Source organism: Equus caballus, chromosome 6, assembly GCF_041296265.1.
Source record: "Equus caballus isolate H_3958 breed thoroughbred chromosome 6, TB-T2T, whole genome shotgun sequence".
NCBI lineage: Eukaryota > Metazoa > Chordata > Mammalia > Perissodactyla > Equidae > Equus > Equus caballus.
Genome location: NC_091689.1, coordinates 77,023,043 through 77,046,551, shown reverse-complemented (window position 1 = coordinate 77,046,551; position 23,509 = coordinate 77,023,043). Strand labels below are relative to the sequence as shown.

General features: G+C 34.4%; 1 protein-coding gene across 4 annotated transcripts in view; it reads right to left on the bottom strand.

The window, feature by feature from the left end:
- The window catches only part of ARID2 (AT-rich interaction domain 2), a 161,213-nt gene that overhangs the window by 89,278 nt on the left and 48,426 nt on the right, over window positions 1–23,509 (bottom strand). For 2 of the 4 annotated variants that reach the window (XM_070271289.1, XM_070271290.1), the window contains exon 4: window positions 15,750–15,857. The exons of the other annotated variants lie outside the window; for them this stretch is intronic. The gene's annotated coding sequence lies outside the window, so the exon portion shown is untranslated. The remainder of the gene's footprint in view (window positions 1–15,749; window positions 15,858–23,509) is intronic. 4 annotated transcript variants of the gene reach the window in all.

Genomic DNA, 23,509 nt, shown 5'->3' with positions numbered 1-23,509 from the left:
GGAACTGTACTGATCAATATTTACAAGAGTTTTTTCCATATCCCTGGGGAAACATTTCTTCATTTTCTCATGATAAAAACGGCTAAATTAACATATGGAAAAATGACAACAAAACACTGTTGGAAAATGATAAGAAAACACACTTACTGAGAAGTTGAAGAAACAAGGATTAGAGCAAATTATAGTGTGTGGGAGGTTTTCGATATGGCTGAATTCAAATACAGATGTTTTTTAACATATCTGAGCTTATAGTGTTTACTGGATTCTCTTTCAAAAATCAAATTCATGAAGAACTACTTTTTGGTGAGTCATTAAAAGAAAGCTGTACCAGAGAAGATATATTCTCATAAGCAAATTACTTTTTTTAGAAAAATTTTTTTCAGAAAAACATGGTAATTCTACTTAAGGCCATAATGAAGCAGCAGCTGCTTTAACCGGAAGGGGAACAAGAAGTGGGGACAGGGACGGAGAAAGATGAAAGAGAAAAGGGACAGAGGGAAAGGAAAAAGAGAAAGGGGAAAGCGGTGGGGAAGGAAGATTATAAGGTAAGATTAGACACAGGAAAATCATTTACGGCATCATTTACAGGCAGGTAATACAGCAAAGAAGTTAAAGTCAGAGGTGTCAAAAATGCTACAGGTTTATTTCAATGTGGTCAATCACATAAAAACAAGGTCTTTGAAACAAAAGTAAAATCTTCAAACATACGTCATAATAGGATGTGAAGTCACTGAAAAATGCATTTTGTACAATGGAAGTTGAATGGATAGCTTTGTGAAGAGCACTTAAAAGTGCTGCCAATCTTGAGAATAAAGCTACACACTTTACTTTTCAAAAGTTCCAAATCTGCTGACTTTTCCTGTGACAAGCAATATCTTACCTAACAAATAATTCAGAAAATAAAACAAAACAAAAAAGACACCTAATCTACCTTTTAAAGTAAAGGTGAAATTTAAACAATGAATAGAAAGTAATCCCTTTTAAAAAAGAAACTCATGCTGTGGAGAGAGTACTTTTTTAAAAAAAGAATTTTCCTTACATCATGTGATTTTGTTGCTGAAAATACTGTGCATGTGTCGTGTATTAAAACTCTCATATCGACGTCAAAGTAGGAAAAAGGATTTCTCAAACTACTTAAAACTCTCCTGAAAGTTCCCTGGGCTTTGAATCCTTTAAAGACAAATTTTATATTGATATAGTTTCATACCTAAATTCACAAGAATAGTACAAAGAACGCATATATCCTCAATCCAGACACACCAATTATTTATGTATTGCTCACTTGCTTTATCATATTCTCATTCTTTCTCAATTGCTCAATCTCTCCCTCTCTCTACACACACACAGTTTTTCCTAAACCATTTAAAATTAAGTTCTTCCCTGTTTTCACAAGCTTGACATTTTTCGAGAGTATAGGGCAGTTACTTTATTATTTTTTTTTTTAAAGATTGGCACCTGAGCTAACATCTGTTGCCAATCTTTTTCTTCTTCTTCTTCTCCTCTCCAAAGGCCCCCAGTACATAGTTGTGCATTCTAGTTGTAGGTCCTTCTGGTTGTGCTATGTGGGACACCACACCTCAGCATGGCTTGATGAGTGCTGCCATGTCCTCGTCCAGGATCTGAAGCAGCAAAACCTCAGACCACCGAAGTGGAGCGCATGAACTTAACCGCTTGGCCATGGGGCTAGCCTCAATAGGGCAGTTATTTTATAGAAAGTCCCTCAACTTAGGTTTGTCTTATATTTCTTTATAATTAAATTAGATACAGAGAATGCACTTTTCGTAGGAATACCACAGAAGTGAGTGTATCTTCTAGTGCATATATTAAGAGGCATCTCACGTCAATTTGCTCCATTGATGGTGCTATTAACTTTGATTACTTTGTTAAGGTTGGGATCACTACGTTAAACCACTATGAAGTTACTATGAAGTTACTCGTTTCCTTTTGGAAATTAATATGTAACTTATGGGAGAACACTTTAAGGCTATGTAAATACCCTGTTCCTTATCAAACTTTCACCCACTGGTTTTACCATCCATTGATGATTCTTGACTGAATCAATTATTACCGTAATGGTAATCTTATCTCCATGATTCCTTCTACATTTATTAGTTGGCATTGATTCTACTATAAGCGAGGTCTTTCCCTCTTCTCTCATTTATTTATTTATTTATACCATCATGGGCTTAGAGATTCTTTCATGAATATTATATTCCTATCAGTATTTATTGTAATGCTCACAGTGTTCCAGATTTCACCAGTGGGAGCCCTTTCAAGCCAGCTTCTATACCCTTTGGTGTGTGTCTATTATTTCTTTACGGCACAACAGGATATAACAGTCTCACCTTGCATTTTCCCTGCTCCTGCCCTAGAATCACCCTTTTCTCCAAGGAACACTGTTTCTTTTGAATGTGGAATGATGTGTAGAAACCCTAGGTTTGCTCAGTGCATATAGAGGTATCTTTGCTTCTAGGTCCTTTCTATTTAAATAAGTAAGAAATATAAACAAATGCATGCACATGTGTATAAACCTGTTTCTATATTTCTATAAAAGAATAATATCATATTAATACCTCTACTGCCAATTCAACACCATAGTTCTCTCTTTTCATATTTTTAACTCCCTTCTTTGATAGTGAGAAATCTGGCCCATGTTTCTCTCAGTAAAATTACACATTTGTTCAATCCTCAAACCTTCTGGAATTCAATATAATTTTTATAGTTCCTTTTGTCTTTAGATCAATTATGAATCATCTGAAACACAGGTTCACTTTGTTTCTGTTTGTATCCCATTTTAAGTTTATTCTTCCACATTCTTGTTGATTTTATCTTTTAAATTTTGTTGCTATTTACTTCTGTTTATTAACTATCTATGAATCTATTTTCAGTATGAAAACTAAATTTGCGAGTTACAGCTAATGCAGTGATTAGAGGTAATTTATGCGATGAGTTTTCTTTGTTCTTTTATTTTGTTTTTAAATTGCTTTTGGTATTTAGGAAGGTCTCCATTTTTGTTCTATTGGTTATCTTTGTACTTAAACATTTGCAATGCCTTAACTCATTTTTTTATTATTTTATCATGTAGTATGTCAACTTTCAATGGTATCTTCTCACTCTCAACTATTGCTTTTACAACAATCAATAAGCTTTTTCTGCTTTCCTCCTTACTTCTTCCTTTGTAGTTGCATTCTTTGTACGTCATCAGCATATATAAGATTTACATTTCTTTCACCTATGTTTTAGTCTTAGATCTACATATAAATATATTTAATACTCAGCATGGATCCTTCTGCAGATATTTTAGTAGTCAACTCTTAGTTAGATAAAGCTCATACTCTAGTAGATTCCTCAAGTAGGATTCATGCATATAGTATTCTTTGAGTTTTGCATGTTTACAATGCTATTTTTGATACTTGAAGAACAGCTTTTTAAATTCTTCGTTCATACTTTTCTCCTGTAGTTTATGAAAATGCTGCCCCACTGTTACTTTGCTTTGTATGTTTCTCTTAAGAAATTCATGCTAGTTCAATTCACTTGCCCTGTAGGTTATTTGGTCTTTTGTTGCCCTGGACGTTCTCAGAATTCTTCCTGTATCTTTAAAGTCTAACCGTTTTACAAGGATATGACTCAAATTGGACTGTTTAAGATCAATTTCCCCAGGTATTCTACAGTCCTTTCAATATGTGGATGCAGGTCCTCTTTTATATCTGGTAAAGTCTTTTAAATGATAGTTTTAAATATTATTTCTGTTCCCACTGTTTAGTTTTTTTAATTCAATTATACATATATGTTGAATCTTTTTTTGTCTCACTTCCATTTCATCCACTTTCTCTTTTACCTGTTTTATTTCTTTAACTCATTTTCATTTTCTTGGTTATTTTTCTGCCTTTCTTCAATGCCCTTTATTAAATTTTAAGTTGAGTGTATTCTCCCTAGGGCATTTTGGAATTTAGAATTCATTTCTAAGATGATATTTGTCTTTTTCTTCCATATCTTTCTTAGGTTCAATCAACTCTCTTCCCATTTCTTCCTAGGTTTCTTTGAGGTTTTGTGAGTTCTGGGGGGATAATTTCTTTTTTGTTTCTATTTCAAGAGCCTCCTTTTTCGTTAGTAACGTAAATTATGATTTCTTTAATGGATGACTTTTTTTTGGTGGTGATGGTAAGGAGAGTGGTTGTGTTCTCTAATTTGGGGGTAGGGGTCTCTATTTTATCTTGAAGGACCTTAAATTTCCCCTGTTGCGTCTTTTTTCCTTCACTATCCAATCTCTAAAGGGCGCCTTCCCTTCTCTTTAGCTTTCTTCTCCCCGGGAAAAAAAGACTGCCACCTCAAATTACACACACTTTTAAGCCCGGGACCTGTAGTCTGTGCTCTGATTTACTAGGACTCATTTGTACCTAAGATGTGCTTTCTCTTTTTGATGGTGATTTTAGAGCAATTCTCGTTTCCTCCAGTTTTTCAGAACTGCCCTGTTCTCCACAAATGCTTTTATCAGGAGAGAGAAAGATCTCTGCTGGGATTTGGTGTTTAGCTTTCCACTTAGAGGAAACTTGAAGCTTGCAGCATTCTATCTAGTTACGTTGAGGGTATAGATTTTGTACAGTTTTATTTGTTGTTCTTGTTGATCTTTACTGACTTTGGAGGCTACAAGGAGACACTCTAGGATTTATCTTTACCTATCACTATCCTTACTGGTCCAGAAATTGATTTGAATCCTTTTATAAAAAACGTAAAAATGTGACAGTGTCTCAAAACTTACAGGGAAAACTGATCTCAGGAAAGACGAAAAAATGTTAAATAAATTTCAACAGAAAAACACTGCAAAATTGACAGAAGGAATTAAAAAAAGGAGGACCATGATTTACTAAGTGTACACAATGATGCGTGTGTCCCATTTTCACGCATATATCATTCTTTCACTATGGAAAAAGCAAGTATCAAAATAAACTGAACAGAGAAACAGACTTTTGAATCAATGTATGACTATTAAACTGACATTTTTTTAAAAACTGAAGCTTACTGCTCTCATTAAAATAGTATTCAGTCATTCACTCAACAAATATTTATTAAGCATTTACTATGGTCCAGGCACTGTTCTAGATGCTTAGAATACTGAGTAAACAAAGAAGACAAAACTCCCATCCAAACAAGGCTAAGATTCTCATGGGGGAGACAAATAACAATGAAATTAATAAATACACTTTTTAAAAAGATCATGAAAGGTTTTTATATAGTTAATATAAAATATAATTTTTAAATTTTAATTTAATTTAAATTTTAAAATATAATTTATCTGGGGCCAGCCTGGTGGCACAGCAGTTAAGTTCACACATTCTGCTTTGGCGGCCGGGGGTTCGCTGGTTCAGATCCTGGGTGTGGACCTACACACTGCTTGGCAAGCCATGCTGTGGCAGGCATCCTACATATAAAGTAGAGGAAGACGGGCATGGATGTTAGCTCAGGGCCAGTGTTCCTTAGCAAAAAGAGGAAGATTGGCAGCAGATGTTACTCAGGGCTAATTTTCCCCAAAAAACATTTTTTTTATTTAAAAAAAAAGTAAAATATAATTTATCTCACTTTTATCATGATATAAAAAATTTCCTTTTGTGTATTTCTATCTAACTACATTTAGCTTGTATAGTGGGGCGTATGTCTCCAATTTTCCATTTTTAGGAATATAATTATAGTCTGAGGAACACGGATGTCTAGAGGATATCACCAAGAGATCCTAGACTTAGAGCTAGATGGGATAACTTAGGGAACGCTGGGTTGGCTCTCCTTGGAGAAGGGATAATAAGCACATTTACAGGTGTGAGAGGAATCATTCTGATTTATTAGGTTTTTATTGTTTGCCTCAAGTGTATGTGTAAGAAGAGTTGTATACAGATAGTAAACAGCCAAAAGTGAGGATTGCATTAAATGTTTGTTTGCTGATATCTAGCATTCAAGAACCCTACTATTTGGGGAACTCACCAAAGTGATGAACAGCAGAGTCTGTCCTCACTAAAGACTCTAAAAGGGTGGAAAAAGTCTTCTACCCACTTCATGGCAGCTACAACACGGAAATACAAATCAGTCTTATCCAAGTGGGACTTTGCATGAAACTTTGAATTTTTAGGGAATAACAAAAATAAGTTACTGTAGTAGTATTGGAAGTTGAGGGACCTGGTTTCCAGACTTCCTGTAAATTCCTTTTCTTCAGAAATTAGCCAGGACTGATTTATGTTGTTTGCAAATAGTCACAGTTTACAACCTAATATAATTCCATTTCTAGACATTTACCCTATACTGCATGTTGGCAAAAAATAGGATAAGGATGTGTAACATTAGTTTGTGACAACAAAAAAATGGGGGAAAAAACCCTACATGTTGAAACATAGGAAGTTATTGCTTTAGATTCTTAAATTGGATTACTATGTAAAAAAATAAGTTATATCTATATTTGCTAATTTATAATAAGAGTACAGAACAATGGTGTATACAGTATATTCCCACCTATGTAATAAAAAAGATCGGCTATATGCTTGCATATGAACAAAATACTTCTAGAATGAAATAAAAAACTATAATAGTGGTGACCTCCACAATGAGACTTTCTCACCCTTTATGTTACTTAAATTTTTCCTTTTTTTAGACAGTGCTTATTACTTCTTCAATAAAAAGGCTAATTATAAATAACAAACCCATTAAAAGGTACAATATCTAAAACGGAATGAAGAGATGAATTAATAGAACAGAGAAAGCCATTGTCCAACATAAAAAGGCAGCATTTCAAATAAGTGTGGGGAAACAAATAGCATATTCAATAATTAATTCTGGGACAATCAATTCATTATCAGAAAATATGAAGTTAAATTTTTACCTCATACTATACAGACCAAATTAATTCCCAGACGAGTTAAAGATTTAAGTGTAAATCAAAAAAAAAATCGGGGCTGGCTGGGTGGCGCAGCAGTTAAGTTCGCACGTTCCACTTCTTAGAGGCCCAGGGTCCGCTGGTTCGGATCCTGGGTGCGGACATGGCACTGTTTGGCACGCCATGCTGTGGTAGGCGTCCCACATATAAAGTAGAGGAAGATGGGTACGGATGTTAGCTCAGGGCCAGGGTTCCTCAACAAAAAAGAGGACTGGCAGTAGTTAGCTCAGAGCTAATCTTCCTCAAAAAAACAAAAAAAGCCAGAAGAAAATACAAGTTAATATATTTATAATACTAGAGTGGGGAAGGCCTTTCTCAGCATGAGGGGAAGCACTCACAGAGGAAGAATAATATATTTACCCCAGAAAAATTTTAAAACTTCTATAAGGCAAAAAATAACAATGCTAAATGATAAACCATGACCTTGAAAAATATTTCGCTTACATATACACATATAAATGTATACATATATATATTTACATACATATATGTATACATATTATATATATACATGTGTGTATATACATATATATCTTAAACTATTTCAAGTCATTATGAGAAGGACCACTTTTTAAAAATGAGCAAATGATATGATTTTTTAAAAACAAAGGAATATTTGATGAGATGCAAATTAAAAATATGAAATGAATCAAAATATTTCTAATACCCACTTTTAGCAAAGATTTAGGTAAGCAGAAACTCATATACAGGGTAGAAATATACACTGGTACAGAACTTTTCTGGAGAGGAATTTGACAATATGCACTAAAACCATTAAAAATTTGAGTCTCATCTGATCTTAGAAATCTTTCCTCTAGTAAGTTACCCTAAGGAAATAAATACGACATTCAAAAATGTATTCAAAGATATAGTCAAAGATTTATCCCCCAAAATCAAGCTGTCCATCACCATTTGTTAGGATGAAAAACAACCTAACTATCCAATAGAGAGCTGGTACAGTAAGTTTCATTATGCAAGAGAATTCTATGCAGCCCATAAAAATGGTGTCGTAAAATACTTAGTAACATGGAAGAATATTTGAGACGCTCTAGTAAAAAAATTAGAAAACACAATGGATAATATGATTTGTTTATTTAAAATATACATTTCACAATGAAATATATGCAAAGGAAACAGTCTGAAAGCATATACAACAACATGTTGAGAGTAATTAATATTAGAAGTACGTGATTTTAAATGTTTTAGGGGCTGGCCCCGTGGCCAAGTAGTGAAGTTCACGGGCTCCACTTTGGCAGCCCAGGGTTTCACCGGTTTGGATCCTGGGTGCAGACATGGCACCGCTCATCAAGCCATGCTGAGGTGGCATCCCACACAGCACAACCAGAAGGACCCACAACTAGAACACACAACTATGTACCGGGGGGCTTTGGGGAGAGGAAAAAGAAAAGATTGGCAACAGATGTTAGCTCAGGTGCTGATCTAAAAAATAATAAATACAATTTTAAAATTTTATTTATAATTACTAAATTTTCTACAGTAAACATGCTTTGTTTTTATTTTACCAAGGAAAAAGTAGATAGAGCACAGGTAGAGAAGTTATTCCTTCTGAATCCAGAGTGAGAAGAAAATGAGTTAAGAGATAGATCATTTTGAAGTGTTAGGAAAAGTAGTTTACAAAGAAATCATATATGCCAGCTTCTATTTCCTTAGTCTATTTACAGGATATCTAAAAAAAGTACAGAAGGCAGGAGTGGGAATCGAGGAATTTAAGCAAAGTGATAAATCTTTAAAAGAGCTTTTTTAGAAAAAAAGAACGTGGTCATTTCTTGAGATTGTGCCCAGTTAGTAGCAGTGTTATTTGGAGAAAGAGAGATTTTAGTTAAAATTGGAAGGAAGATGATTGGGGGACACAGGAAGAGGATAAGAGGGACAGAAAGAGGAATAGGAAGGATATAAAGGGAAGAAGAGGAAGAAGAGTGAGAAAAGAGGAGATGGATAAGAAGGGCAAAGGGTTGGCAGAGAGGAAATGAACTGAGAAGCATGAAAGAGGACAGAGGGGTGAAAGGAGTAGGAGGAAGAAAAGGAAGACTGAGGAAGGAAAGAGCAGAGTCCTCCAAGAAAAGGCTGAGGATACAAGAGAATTCATTACAAATGAACTGAGTCATCTAGAGACTGCAGAGGAGTGCTGTGGTTAGCTGGAAAGCAGTGACTGCATGAGAAGAGTAGACTTTAGGTGGTTGTATGGTGGGTAGAAATTACCCTTTACAGGATGAAAGTTCTGGATGAAACTTTGATACTGGCACATGGAGGGTGCACAAGATATAATATTAACATATCCTTATACTAAAATACACTTCATAAATGTCTGGATTTATTTCTGAATGATTACAAAAGATAACATTTACTTTAATCTAAGAACTCATCCAGTTTTAAAACCTAGTAGAATGTAAAAATTATAAGAAAAAAGGACAGGGGTGGAAAATTGTAAGAAAGTAAGTTTCAGACTATTATGGGAAAAAGAATGGCACGTGTGACGAAAAGTCCTCCGGAAAGCTGAGAGAAAATGGGGTAAATATTATCAAGCTAAATTATTCAAGACAAAAACAATAGCTAAGCAGGCAGAATATTATGGAATTCCTTTTCAGAATCAGTCCTACCCATAATATATAAATTCATTTCATTACCGAATAGCTGCACTTTGTTTTCTGACCTCAGACACTGAAACTGAAGGCTCTGGTCAAATGAGGAAGAAAAATCTACTACCCTCAGGGGAGCTGAGCTTGTTTAACCAATTAGAGTACACAGGACAAATGCGCTCTCCCATTAGGAGAACACCATCAGAACAAAGAGCACACTTGGAGCTCTCCCTGGTGCTGCAACTCGCCCTGGCTCTCTGAGACCTGACCTCAAGACTAGTGTTGCTAACCAGAGAATGAATCCAAGTTTACTATTTCTATGCTGACCTATATGCCTAGCTTCTCATTAGTCTTATTTCAGCAAACTACACACTCACCTGTGCCTCTGTAGGTGTATTCTTTCAAACTTTATTACGAAATGCATAAAATACAGAGAGACAGCAAACAGTTCTATTCTAGGCCATTTACGTAAAATGTTTTCTTCATTTCTCAATAATTACAAAAAAGTAGTAATCAAAAAATTAAAAGCGAAGTAGTACAAATGGATCCAAATAAAAGTATCCTTATATATATACCTCCTCATAAATATATATATGGACCACTAGATTAATCATAGGCTATATGGTCAGTTAAATATCTATAGGAATTAATCTTTCCAGAAAAAAAATTTACCTTTGAGCTTGCTTCATTTTATTGGTCTATCTATCTTACAAAATTGGTGCATCTTTAGTTGTTTTTCCCCCTCTCTGATCTATAACTAATTGACAGTAATTATTCCACTGCCTAAATAGTATACATTTTATTACATTTACTTCTTTTAAAAAACACCTCATCATATTAGGAATTCCCCCAGAATCTAAGCAGCTAGCAATGAACTAAGGAGGATAATCAGAATTCCCTAAATCACACTGTAGAAATCACCGAGAGCAACTGTTTTGAATTTAGGAAATAGCCACTATTTATGTTTTTGGGAAAAAAATAGATGGTAGTTTTTTGTTGCACTTATTCAGAATATACAACAAAGGTATGCCCCACAAAGAATCAAGATGCTGCAATGCAGAACTTCCTCTGGATGACTTGGGCATTCCAACAGACACCATGGTTTTTTGTTTCTTTGTTTTTTGTGAGGAAGATTGGCCCTAAGCTAACATCCACTGCCAATCTCCCTCTTTTTTATTCTTGCTTGAGGAAGATTGTCCCTGAGCTAACATCTAGGCCAATCTTCCTCTATTTTTTGTATGTGGGATGCCACCACAGCATAGCTTGATGAGCAGTGTGGAGGTCCATGCCCAGGATCTGAACCTGCGAACCTTGGGCTGCTGAAGTGGAGCATGAGCACTTAACCACTAAGCCACTGTGCCAGACCCAACACCATGGTTTTGATAAAGTTTACAATGGAAACCTTATTAAATTAATAAAATTATTAAATTTACAATGGAAACAAATATGAACAAACAGGCTTAGGAATAATTGTCTTATCTAAGTATAATAGAAAAAAATTATTTTCAAATTTATTGTTTTAGTTCAAATGGATGGTTAAGTGATTTAATTTTCCTCTGAACTGGCCGGTCCTCTGAAAAAGAGATGATTCCTCTCATAAAGAGCTCAACCAGAGAAGCTCATCCAGGCAGTCAACTGTTGGGAAACTGTCTAAAAGTACTGACAATCAATACTCTTTATACTACCTAGTGATCTACAACTTATATGTCAAAAAACTCATGGATATTTTTGTCACTAACACATGTTTCTTATTTTTAATCATTTCTTCCTGTTAAGGCAGCGGAAAGATGATATAACTTGAGCAGGAGAACTCTTTCTTGCCTGAAAGCACAATTTATAAACAGGTAAAAGGAAACTGCACCTACGGGAGAATCCTACCCACTCCTGTTCTAATACCATCTCTCCTGTGGCCTGAGGTACCTTTGCCAAACACTTAGCAGCTCCACACAGCAGTCTGAAAACTACTGCCTTAAGATGAAATATTTTCAGTTGTTTACTGACACAAATTACTATATAATGAATCAGAACAAATTAGAATCAAAGGTGAATAGGCATGCAGTGCTGAAAAGCAATAAACATGTCTAGATTAACTCTTCTAAATCTCAGAATTAAAAGTTTTGTGAAGTGGTAAAAAGCTATTCTAAGAGAGTTGCTGACCTAATTCAGTGATTCTCAGTTGAGGACAGTACCATGACAGGTGTAACCTGGAAAAGTAGGGCCATTTTTGTTTGTTACAATGACTAGGAGAGCACTACTGGTAATTAGGAGGCAGGAGCCAGGGATTCTAAACCTGCTACAACGCAGAGACAAAGATCTCTACCATCCCACATGTCAAGAGTGCTACCACGGAGAAACACTGAACTAAATCAACAATAAAAGTAAACATTAAGAATTTCCAATAAATTGGGAAATTCTCAGGGAATATTTGACTCATGAATATCCTTTCTAAACAAAGGCAATGGGGACTTAAGAGTCCAGAGGCCTGCCTCCAATGGAAATAAAAGCACGTAACCAAATCATACCATCTAGAAAATGACTATATATTCTTTTATGCAGAATTTAACAAGATGCTGCTTCCCAGAAGTATTTTTTGCCCAATCCATTCAACAAACAAAACAAACAAGACAAAAAGAAAAAAACCAGAAAACAAACAAAACACCCCATAAAGAAGGAAGGGAGGAAGAGATGTATGTGTGTGCTAGCTACTGCAGAAGGAACTTAAAATACTTTTTCCCTTAGGCAGAATATTATGTGAAGCTGAAATTTTGCCACAATGAGTCACTAAGTAAGCACTGGAGGATAGCCTAGGGATTATGACATTTCTATCAGAAGCTTCACACTCATTTCCAAACAGCTGATTGTTAAGTTACTAAATGAAACATTTATACATTGACTCCTATCCACAGTGGCAAAGAGTAATTGTGTCTTTGATTTCACACAGATGATTAGATTTTTATAGGTATAAATTCTTGAGTTTTAAAGGACAAACATACTATATGCTATTCTAAATCTTTTTATCTTATTCAAATGAGTATGTACTTTAATCTTTAAAAACAGGCTATATTTACACATATAAAAAACAGTATCAATTATTGATTACTTTGCTTCAAAATAGTAAAAAACAATTAAATCCAAATGTTTCCTTACAAGAAGTTATGAACTATGAGAAAAATTTATTGAAGAACTGCAAAATAATTAGAACAGACTATACCCTGTTGAAAACTGTGTACACACCGCTATACAGTCAGACAGTAAATCAATCCACAATGTCTCAAAATTAGAGTAGTGTTTGACAAAAGAAACCACTAAAATGCACATATGCAACTTTTTACTACTACAATCAAGAGACAACCAGAAAAATCAGGAGGCAACAATCACAAGAACCAGCAAAAACAAAAGACAGTAAAAACACACTCAAATGAGCTCCAGATACTGGGATTATAAAACACGGACAGTATTAAAAAAAATTCACACTTGCTTATCACAGGTAAGAGTACTGAAAACCAAAGACAAAAAGAATTATTAGGGGAATTAAGAAGAAAAGTAAGACAGATTTTCTTCAAGGAGCAAGATAAGAAAGACATTCAAATACTCACTAGAAACAATGGAAAGCAGAGGCAAGGGAATTAAATTTTCACTCTGCTCTAAGAAAATAACTGCAGGGTCTGGCCCCGTGGCGTGGTGGTTAAGTTTGCGTGCTCCACTTCAGCGGCCCTGGGTTCACAGGTTCGGATCCCAGGCGCAGAGGTAGCACTGCTCGTCAAGCCATGCTGTAGTGGCATCCCACATAAAATAGAGGAAGACTGGCAACAGGTGTTAGCTCAGGGCCAATCTCCCTCACAAAAGGAAAAGAAAAGAAAAGAACTACAAATTTAAAATTCAACATCCAGAGACTAGACAATTCAAAAGTAAAAACATTATCTGAGAACCAGAAACTAATTATTTTAGGTTTAGTAATTATTTTATTTATAAATTTCCACCAATTCTTGCCAGTCATACTATTCTGGATATAAGAAATGGATTACATAACAATATTATCTTATGTTCAACTGTATGAAAATTAGGAGAAAGAAGACAAGAATTTTGGGATTAAATCCCAAATTTAATCCAAATCAAAATTCCAATGTTTTTTTTAACCTGAAAGAACGTGACAAGTTGAACTGGCATTATACCAAAAAATAAATAAAAAAGTTACAGAACCATAAGACAGGAGAAAAACAGAAGGAATTACCTTGATTTCACCTCTTTTGCAATGTCTGTCTTATTCACCGCTCCAAAACAGGTATGGCGATTGGCCCTCAGTGGGGGATAATGTTAACTCAACTAAATTGAATTCTTCCAGTCAGCAATTTCTCTAGTCTATATTATTTCCATGAAATTTTATATCCTATTGACACTCTGTGGTAACAACAGGGGAGGGCAGTAATATTCTGAGCACACCGTGCGAATTCAATAAATGTTAGCTAAGTATGCATATCAGGTTTTAAGTTTATTTTCTAGATTTAAACATCTCCACTTCTTTAGTTTTTCCTCATATGGTCTATTATCCAAACTTTGATCCCCTTTGGATCCTTCCAAACTCTGTAACATTTTAAGTTCTCCCCAAGTTAGACAACACACCAACCCTGGGGGATCTAAATTTAACCCCCCTACAAACAAAAGAAAAAGGTCCTGAGAAATTCTGGTATTTTTATTCTCCATTGGCTATAAACACTATATAGAAATCTATAAATACTACTATAAACAGAATATTGTCAGTGTAATCTATCACCTAAGAATAAAGCATACAATTAGAAACAAAGTATTGAATTTCTTTTGCTAAAACTTTCTTTGAGGCTGAACAGGTAATGATGATCCAGTTGCAATTTAATTAAACATACTACCTATTATTATTATGCTAGATCATATTTTCTAGTATATTTTGAGCTTTGATTGCCTCATATTATTGATATCCTTGTCTTTATGCTTTTAAAATCAAGATACAAAATGATAAAATTAGATAGACCATTAGTTACAGAAACACAATGACAACGTTCTTCTACAACCCACTTATAGACATAATTCTTTTTTCTTCCTTAAGATTACCAAGCAATGTGGTTAGTAAGAGTGACCAGCAATAAAATAAAACATAAAAATATAGCATACAAAAATATGAATATTTTCATTTTCAAATGAAAAAACTCATAAAAGTCTTGAGAAAATTGAGTTATCAGCAAAATATAAATGGTTTTTCAATACTGGAAGTCTAAAGAATTTTTTCATAAACTACCAAAATGCTAAACTTCAAAACCTTTTAGAAATATATTTAAGTTGCTTCATTCTAGAGGAACTTTGCATTAAACAGTAAAATTGTAGATCTGCCAATATTACTAGATAGATAAACACACCCACACTTGTGCACATGCACACACACGCACTAGGGCAGCACTTCACAAAATGGGAAGGAAGAATAAGAAATAATTTGAAAATGGTAGAAGGCCATGGGAAGAAATTATACTGACTCACATAGTGATAAAATTTGCTCTCTTTAGTTTCAATCCTTACTATATCAACAAGAAAATCCCAGGGGCCAGCCCAGTGGCGTAGTGGTTAAGTTTGTGCACTCCACTTCGGGCGCCTGGGGATGGCACATTCAGATCCCGGGCGCAGATCTAGCACCACTGGTCAAGCCACACTGTGGCGGCATCCCACATAAAATAGAGGAAGGTTGGCACAGATATTAGCTCAGTAACAATCTTCCTCAAGCAAAACGAGGAGGATTGGCAGGAGATGTTAGGTCAGGGCCAATCTTCCATAACACACACAAAAATAAATAAAATAAAATGTAAAAAAAAAAAATCCCAGTTTGATGCTTCTATTTCTTTAGTACCTCTCTAACTCTAATCTCCCTTTTTAACAAAGAGCAAATACTTAGAAAATGGGCTCATTATTGCCTTTTCACTCTACTGATTTTTAAAGTTCTCTGCTTTTTCTGGTGTTATTATTTATGTGATAATGTATTATTTATGTTTTAAATACAGTTATTTAAGTAATAAGAGATCTAACTTAAAGAAAAACAGTAAGCCACAGTAAGAGTAGAGGTGATAGAGTAAAGCAGATGATTCTTCCACAGTAATAAAACCCTCAAATTTTCACGGGGCACATGCCACCAAAATACGTACATTTCACAAGCTCCTCAAATCTTGGTGTGGCCATGTGCCTAAATTCTGGACAACGTAAGATCTAAACAAAGTTACCTATGGCAGTTCCAGGAACTTTCCTTAAAAGATAGCTGGCATTCACCCTCTCAGCCCTCCTCTTCTTCATTCCTTTCTCCTTCCTGCTGGTTAGAATCCAGATGATGGCTGAAAGTAAAGAAGCCATCTAGGTTTGTAAGGTGGCCTCGGCAATGGAGGCCATGCATGGTAGAGTAATGAAATAAAAGGAGGCTGGATCCCTGAATACTTTCACAGAGCTACTACACTAGCCCTTTCTCACCGACTTCCAGACTTCTAGGTGATGGTAAAATAAACTTCTATATTATTTAGGTCACTGTTGTTTGAGGTCTCTATTATTTGAATCCAAATCTAATCCTAATTGCAAAATATGGAAAATGAAAAATATTGTCAAAAGGGCTATGTGAATGATTAAAGTTGGAAAACAATGAACTAAGGCACTAGAGTGCCCAGGATGGATCACTGTCAGTTCCTGGAATTTATCAAGTGATCCACAAGCTGTTAGCAGTTTGAGAGGTAAAAGCAGTTATGTACATATATGTCACAAATTTGAAATGTACAATTATAACTTTCACAGCAATCCTATTATATTCTATGTTCTTAAAAGTTGAACACATGTTACAAGGACTAACATTCAGTTCATTTTGACTATGTTCAGAGTTTAAAAATTACTGGTTACTTAGTTAAACTTGTACTTATTAATTATTTCTATTCTATTTCATCATATACCCAATTCACAAAATTAAATGGGCATCTAAAACATTATTCACTGAAGTGTAAAAATGTTGATGAAAACAGTCTAAACTCTACCATGCAGATTAAGATAATTAATGTTGATAGGGAGTGACTCCAGTGATAGAAAATATCAATACTCTTGAGTTAAGCAAATCTGTAAGCGTGATGATTTCAATCCCATCCAAAAAAAGTGCAAAAGGTATGATCATTTTCTACATTAGATCATATTTAACTGACTATCCATATGCCCCTAGAGCCCACTGTGCGGTCAATAAGAAGACTTTAACAAATGGTGATATAAAGCTGCTGAAGCCTTAAGTCACTTTCAAACAAAATAGTGACCTCTTTGTTAAACCAATTGAATTTCCACGCAACTCTCCACTCCCCAGCAAATCCTTTCCAGATGGAAAGTGGCAAATTTTGTCAAAAAAAACAGGAGACACCAAGATTAAAGAGGCACCCTTTTAAGTGATACTCCTCACCACCAGAGAAAACAGGCACAATTTACTCAATTGCTAAGAAGCTCATATAGGAAGCACAAACCTCTTGACAAATGTTATGACTGGAGGAAAAAGCAGAAGAAACTATTGGCAAAAATCTCTCTATCAAGTGATATTGTATAGCATCATATAATATCGGTGACACATGATTTGGAAGAGCAACTACTATCCCACATGCACCTCTGTAGATATCTCACTTTAGAGTTGGACAAAACCACTGAGGCAGAAAGTATAAATCAACTCAGCATACATACAGAACTATGTATGAAAGAGAAATGCTCAACAAATTTCAATTGTATTTATTATTAAAAATCCAGGTTAAAGGATAAGATTGATTCAGTTTGTTTATTAAGCTGAAAGCAGTTTTAATGGAACATTACCCTCAAGTGCAACAAGGAGGCTACACACGAATTCAATTCCACAATCTGCTTTCTTTCATAGGATCAATTAGAAACTAACAACATGCTTTAAAATAATATTATTAAGATAAAATTCACATAACATAAAATTGACCATTTTTAAGCGTACAATTCAGTGGTGTTTAGAACACTCACAATGCTGTGCACTCTAACCTCTATCTAGTTCCAAAATATTTTCAAATCCCCAAAAGGAAAGTCTGTACTTATTAAACAATTACTCCCATTTCCCCTTTACCCCTGCCCCTTAACCGCTAATCTGCTTTCTGTCCCTATGGATTTGCCTATTCTGGATACTTCATATAAATCAAATCATACAATGTGCGACCTTTTGAGTTTGGCTTCTTTTAGTTAACACAATATTTTCGAGGTTCATCCATGTTGTAGCGTGTTATCAGTACACTCCTTTTTTATGACCAAGTAATATTCCATTATATGATTATACCACATTTTGTTTACCCATTCAACAGCTGATGGACATTTGGGTTACTTCTATATTTTGGCTGTTATGCATACATGTTTTCAATTCTTATGGGTACTACTTATGAATGGGATTGCTGGATTATAGGGTAGTTGTATGTTTAACTTGCTGAGGAACTGCCAAACTTTTTCTACAGTGACTCAACAATATGCTTCTTGATCTCAAATCACTGTTGAATAGTGAAAATAGTAAATCTGATCAATTGTGACCACTCAGTACAAATCATGTCAGTGTTGTTTTAATAAAATGGTAATAAATAAGACTGCTTTTTTACACTTAAATGTAATCTAGTTGTCAAGAGAAAATGCATAAAGTTTTGAAATGGTAAAAATTCATTTAAATTCCAAGATATTCACATCTGTACAAATCATTTCTGTGGTTTTACACATTGTTGGTTCAAGTATCATACCTTGTGTGACATATTTAATATTTTGAAACGTCTAAGAATTACTTCAAGGCTGAAATACCATGATTTTTAATGTTGAGGTGAGTTAAGATTTCTTAAGAAGCCACAATATTAAGTTAGGAACTCTGAAAGATAGCTGAAGTAGTCCCAGGTTAGTAGTAATCCAACATAAATCCTTTTACAAGAACATGCCTCAGTTTAGGCACCCAGGTTTTCTAAATAATAAAATAAAATAATAATAATGATGATGATGTCATAAGCAAAGATCACCAAACACACGTGGAAACAAACCACCATGAGTGCTAGACAGCATAAAGAATAACCAACTCATCAGACATAAAATAGAAAATAAACAGTTAGAAAATAAATAAAATACAGAGTTAGAAAATTGAGCAAGCAACAAGAAAGATATAATAATAGAGTCTAATACACATATAAGTCTAAGCCTTACATATGCCATTAGAGTCCTCAAAGGATGGAATAAATATGGCAAAAAGAGATTTGAAAAAATAATGGCTATAAATTTTCCAGAGCTGAGGAAATACCCAAATGACACAAGAAAAAAACATGTATCCAGCAGAATAAATAAAAAGAAATGTACACCAAGTACACTGTAATAAAACTGCACAAAGCCAAAGAGAAAGAGAAAAATCTTCAAAGCAGTCAAAGAAAATATGCAGATCACCGACAAAGGAATGACAACCAGACTGAAGCTGACTCACCACCAAAAACTTAAGGCAGAAGATAGTGGGATAATATCACCAAAGTTCTATTAGACAAAACCTGTCATAGAAAGTCATGTCCTCAGCAAAACTACCTTTCAAGAACACCAATGGAAGAAAAGGATTTTCAGACAAACAAAAATAGTTTATCACCAAAAGATCTATGCTAGAGGAAACGCTAAAGAATGTACTGCAAGAAGGAATACAATACCAGAAGGAAAGTCTCAGAGGGCCAAATAAATGATGAAGAAGTAAACTGGTAAAGTTGCAAATGAATATAAAAAACATTCAATGTTAAATAAAAACTAAATGGAGACCCCTGGGTGATGGTTATACCTAATAATTCACTGAGTTGTACACTTATGCTTTCTATACTTTTCTGTTTGTAAAATGTTTATTGACAAATGTTTGCTCAAATAACTAAATATTTCACCCAAAACCCACATTGTTGATATAAAATAAAGACAATAATAATGTCTTTTCAAGAAAAGAGAATTGTCCAAGAATAACAGCATTAAGATCCATAAAACCAAAACCATAATCAAAGATCTGAATGTAGATAATCAGAGTGAAAGTGTGCTAAGGTCCTTTTATTGTTCAAGAGCAGATAAGCTATAACTTAAAACTCTGTTAACACATATGGCAACATTTCCAGGAAAGCTGCTAAACATAAGAGAAATAGAGCGTACAATTTCTAAGCCAGGTGTGTTTGTAAATGGAATAAAAAATAAGCCAAAACAGACATTAATGTATTAAAAAAAAGTCATATAGAAAAAGCAGGAAAAACAATTTAAAGTAAGGTGGTAAAAACAAGTCTTAATATACCAGTAATCATAAATAATAAAAATGAATACTAATTAAATCAAGAGTTTATAGCCAGAAAATGACTGGATTAAAAAACAAAATAGAAAGATACGTTATTTATAAGATTACTAATTTTTAAGTATAGAGAAAGGTTCAAATGTTATACCAGTTATATTCTAATCACATAAACTGGGAGTTGCTGTATCAGTGAGACAAAATAGGTTTAAATCAAGTATTATTTGGTTTAAGGAGGGTCACTAAATAATGATAAAAGGGTTCAATTTACCAGAAAGATATAACAATTCTAAATTTGTATGCACTAATAAATTATCCTCAAAGTATTTAAAGCAAAGCTTGTTAGAATTTAAAAATTTATAGAGATATTTACAAGTCTACCACTGTAGAGGGAGATTTTAACACCTCTCTTTTATTGATAGTTCAGGCAGACAAAAAAACTTAATAAAGATATAAAAGAGTAAGACAATTATCAAGCTTAATCTAATAAACATATTTAGAGAATACACATTCTTCTCAAGCACAATGGGAATATTTATAAAAATTGACCACATACTAGGCCATAAAGAAAGTGTCAACAAATATCAAAAAACTAGGATCACACAGACCACATCCTTTGACAACAATGCTGTTATATTAGAAGTCAACCACAAGAGATAAAGAATTATTGGCCCAGTGGAAGGGCTATAAATCCGAGGAACCAGCCTGAGACGCCACGTCCTAACTTAAAAATAATCTAAAATGCACCAGCCTTCCACTAGGCAAAACAAAAGACTAACCTTGCACCACGACTCCCAGGGGCATTTATCTGAGTAAGGAGGATGTGTTCTACCTGTCTTATAAAACAGTCGCATGTTGTCCACTAATATTTTACAGATGAAGAAACTGAAACTTAAGGTGGCATTAAAATATAGTGTAAATGAACTTAGTGCTCTTTCATATCTCTTAATCAAGAAGAAAAAAATTACACATGAAAAGATTTATATGAGAAGGTTCTAGTGTTCCAAGTCCTAAGGACTATAATCCTTTTTCTTAATCAAAACACAGTTCACTTCCTGGGGCTGGCCCTGTAGCGTAGTGGTTAAGTTCAGCACGCTCCACTTCGGCGGCCCAGTGATCGTGGGTTCAGATCCTGGGCAGGGACCTACACCACTCATCAACCATGATGTGGCAGTGACCCACATACAAAGTAAAGGAAGATTAGCATGGACGTTAGCTCAGGGCAAAAGAAAGAAAGGAGGAAGGGAGGGAAGGAAAGAAGGAAGGAGGGAGGGAAGGAGGTAGGGAGGGAGGGAGGGAGGGAGGAAGAAAGAAAGGAAGAAAGAAATACATGTGTATGTGTGTGTGTACATATACGTAATTTCCTAATCAAATTCTGGTTTGTTTCCCTGGCACGTATTTATAAATAAGTATGTGTGTGTGTGTGTGTGTGTGTGTGTATATATATATATATATATATATATATCTCACCACTATCTTACACCATACACACAATTTAACTCAAAATGGATTAAAGACTTGAATGTAAGACCCAAAACCATAAAACTCCTAGAAGAAAACATAAGTGGTAAGCTCTTTGACAGGTCTTGGTGATGGTTTTTTTAGATTTGACACCAAAAGCAAAGGCAACAAAAGCAAAAATAAAGGAGGTGGGGCTACATCAAACTAAAAAGCTTTGCACAGCAAAGGAAATCATCAACAAAACGAAAAGGCAACCTACTTGAGTGGGAAAAAATACTGGTAAATCACATATCTCATCAGGGGTAAATCTCCAGAAGAACTCATACAACTGAATAGCAGAAAAAGTTTTTGTTTTTTAAACATCTGATCAAAAAATGGGCAGAGGATCTGAATACACATTTTTCCACAGAAGACATCCAGATGGCCAACAGGTACATGAAAAGATGTTCAACATCATTAATTACCAGGGAAATGCAAATCAAAACCACAATGAGATATCAACTCACAGCTGTTAGAACGACTATTATCAAAAAGACAAGAAATAACAAGTGTTGGCAAGGATGTGGAGAAAAGGGACTTTTCAACCTGTGCACAGTTGGTGGGACTGTAAATTGGTGCAGCCACTATGGAAAACATTATGGAGGTTGCTCAAAAAATTAAGAATAGAACTACCATATGATCCAGTAATTCCACTTCTGAGTATTTAGCCAAAGAAAATGAAAACACTAACTCAAAGAGATATTTGCACCCCATGTTTACTGAAGCATTATTTACAACAGTCAAGATATGGAAACAACCTAAGTGTCCATCAGTGAGTGAATGGATAAAGAAATTGTGGACATATATACACAATGGAATATTATTCAGCCATAAAAAAGAATGAAACCTTGCCATCTGCAACAACATGGATGGACCTCAAGGGCTTACACTAAGTGAAATAAGTCAGACAGAGAAAGACAAACACCGTATGATTTCACTTACATGTGGAATCTCAAAAAAAAACAAAACTAAAAACACAACCTCATAGATACAGAGAACAGATTGGTGGTTGCCAGAGGCAGGAGGTAGGGGGTGGGCAAAATGGGTAAATAGAGTCAAAAGGTAGAAACTTCTGGTCATAAAATAAGTCAGTCACGGGGATATAATGTACAGTATGGCAACTGTAGTTAACAATGCTGCACTACTGCATATTTGAAAGTTGCTAAGAGAGGAGATCTTTAAGTTCTCAGCACAAGAAAAAAAATTCTGTTAACTATGTACAGTGATGGATGTTAACTAGACATATTGTGGTGATCATTTGGCAATGTATACATATATCAAATCTTACTGTATACCTGAAACTAATATCATGTTGTATATCAATTATACTTCAACAAAAAAAGGTAATCATTTACAATTATTTGGAGAACTACTTTTAAAATATTACCCAAGAAGACACTGCTGAGAGAAAAAAGTCAAAAATTTTCATGTAGTTTATCTTCTGAAAGATTTCATAAATTTCTCTATTAAAATACAGACAGATTGGGGCTATAAGAATATGCTTAAATACAGTATAAGTATGGGTTATGAAATCAAACCTAGATTTGAATTCCAGTGCTGTCGTTTACTAGGTATATGACTTTGAGGTACATAATTTAACTTATCTCATCCTCAGTTTCTTTATATGTAAAACAGAGATAATATCCACCTGACAGCATTGTTGTAAAGGAGACTGTGAACTGAGCTAAAGCACATGGTGTTATGCATAAAAAGCAGTAACTGCTAATATTACATTAATATATTCAATGGTATCTAATAAAGTAATGCTATAGAATCAAAGACACAAACTCTCTCTAAACTTACAAATCTAAATGTTGAGTGTATGCTATAAATGCTTGATTGAATTAGAAAAACAAGGTGTATGAAAATAAATTCTAATAGGCAGGGTGAAGAAACAAGAATAGGAAACTTTGGAGTAAATTAAATCTTGTTTTAAATTCTAGCTTTGTCACTTAAAAGTTACATAACTATGTGTGCATAGGTAAAATGGGGATAATAATCTATATCTTCATATGATCACTCTGAAGCTTAACCAGGATATATATATTAAAAGCCTAGGCTTATGTCTATCTATTTAAAAAATTTCTAGTTTAAAGAGAGAAAAAATGAACTCTAGGCAACTTGAAAATTTTAAAAAGTAAATATTGGCAAAAAGCATTATAGAAAGGCTATTAAAATTACATTATGTGAATGCTATGTGGA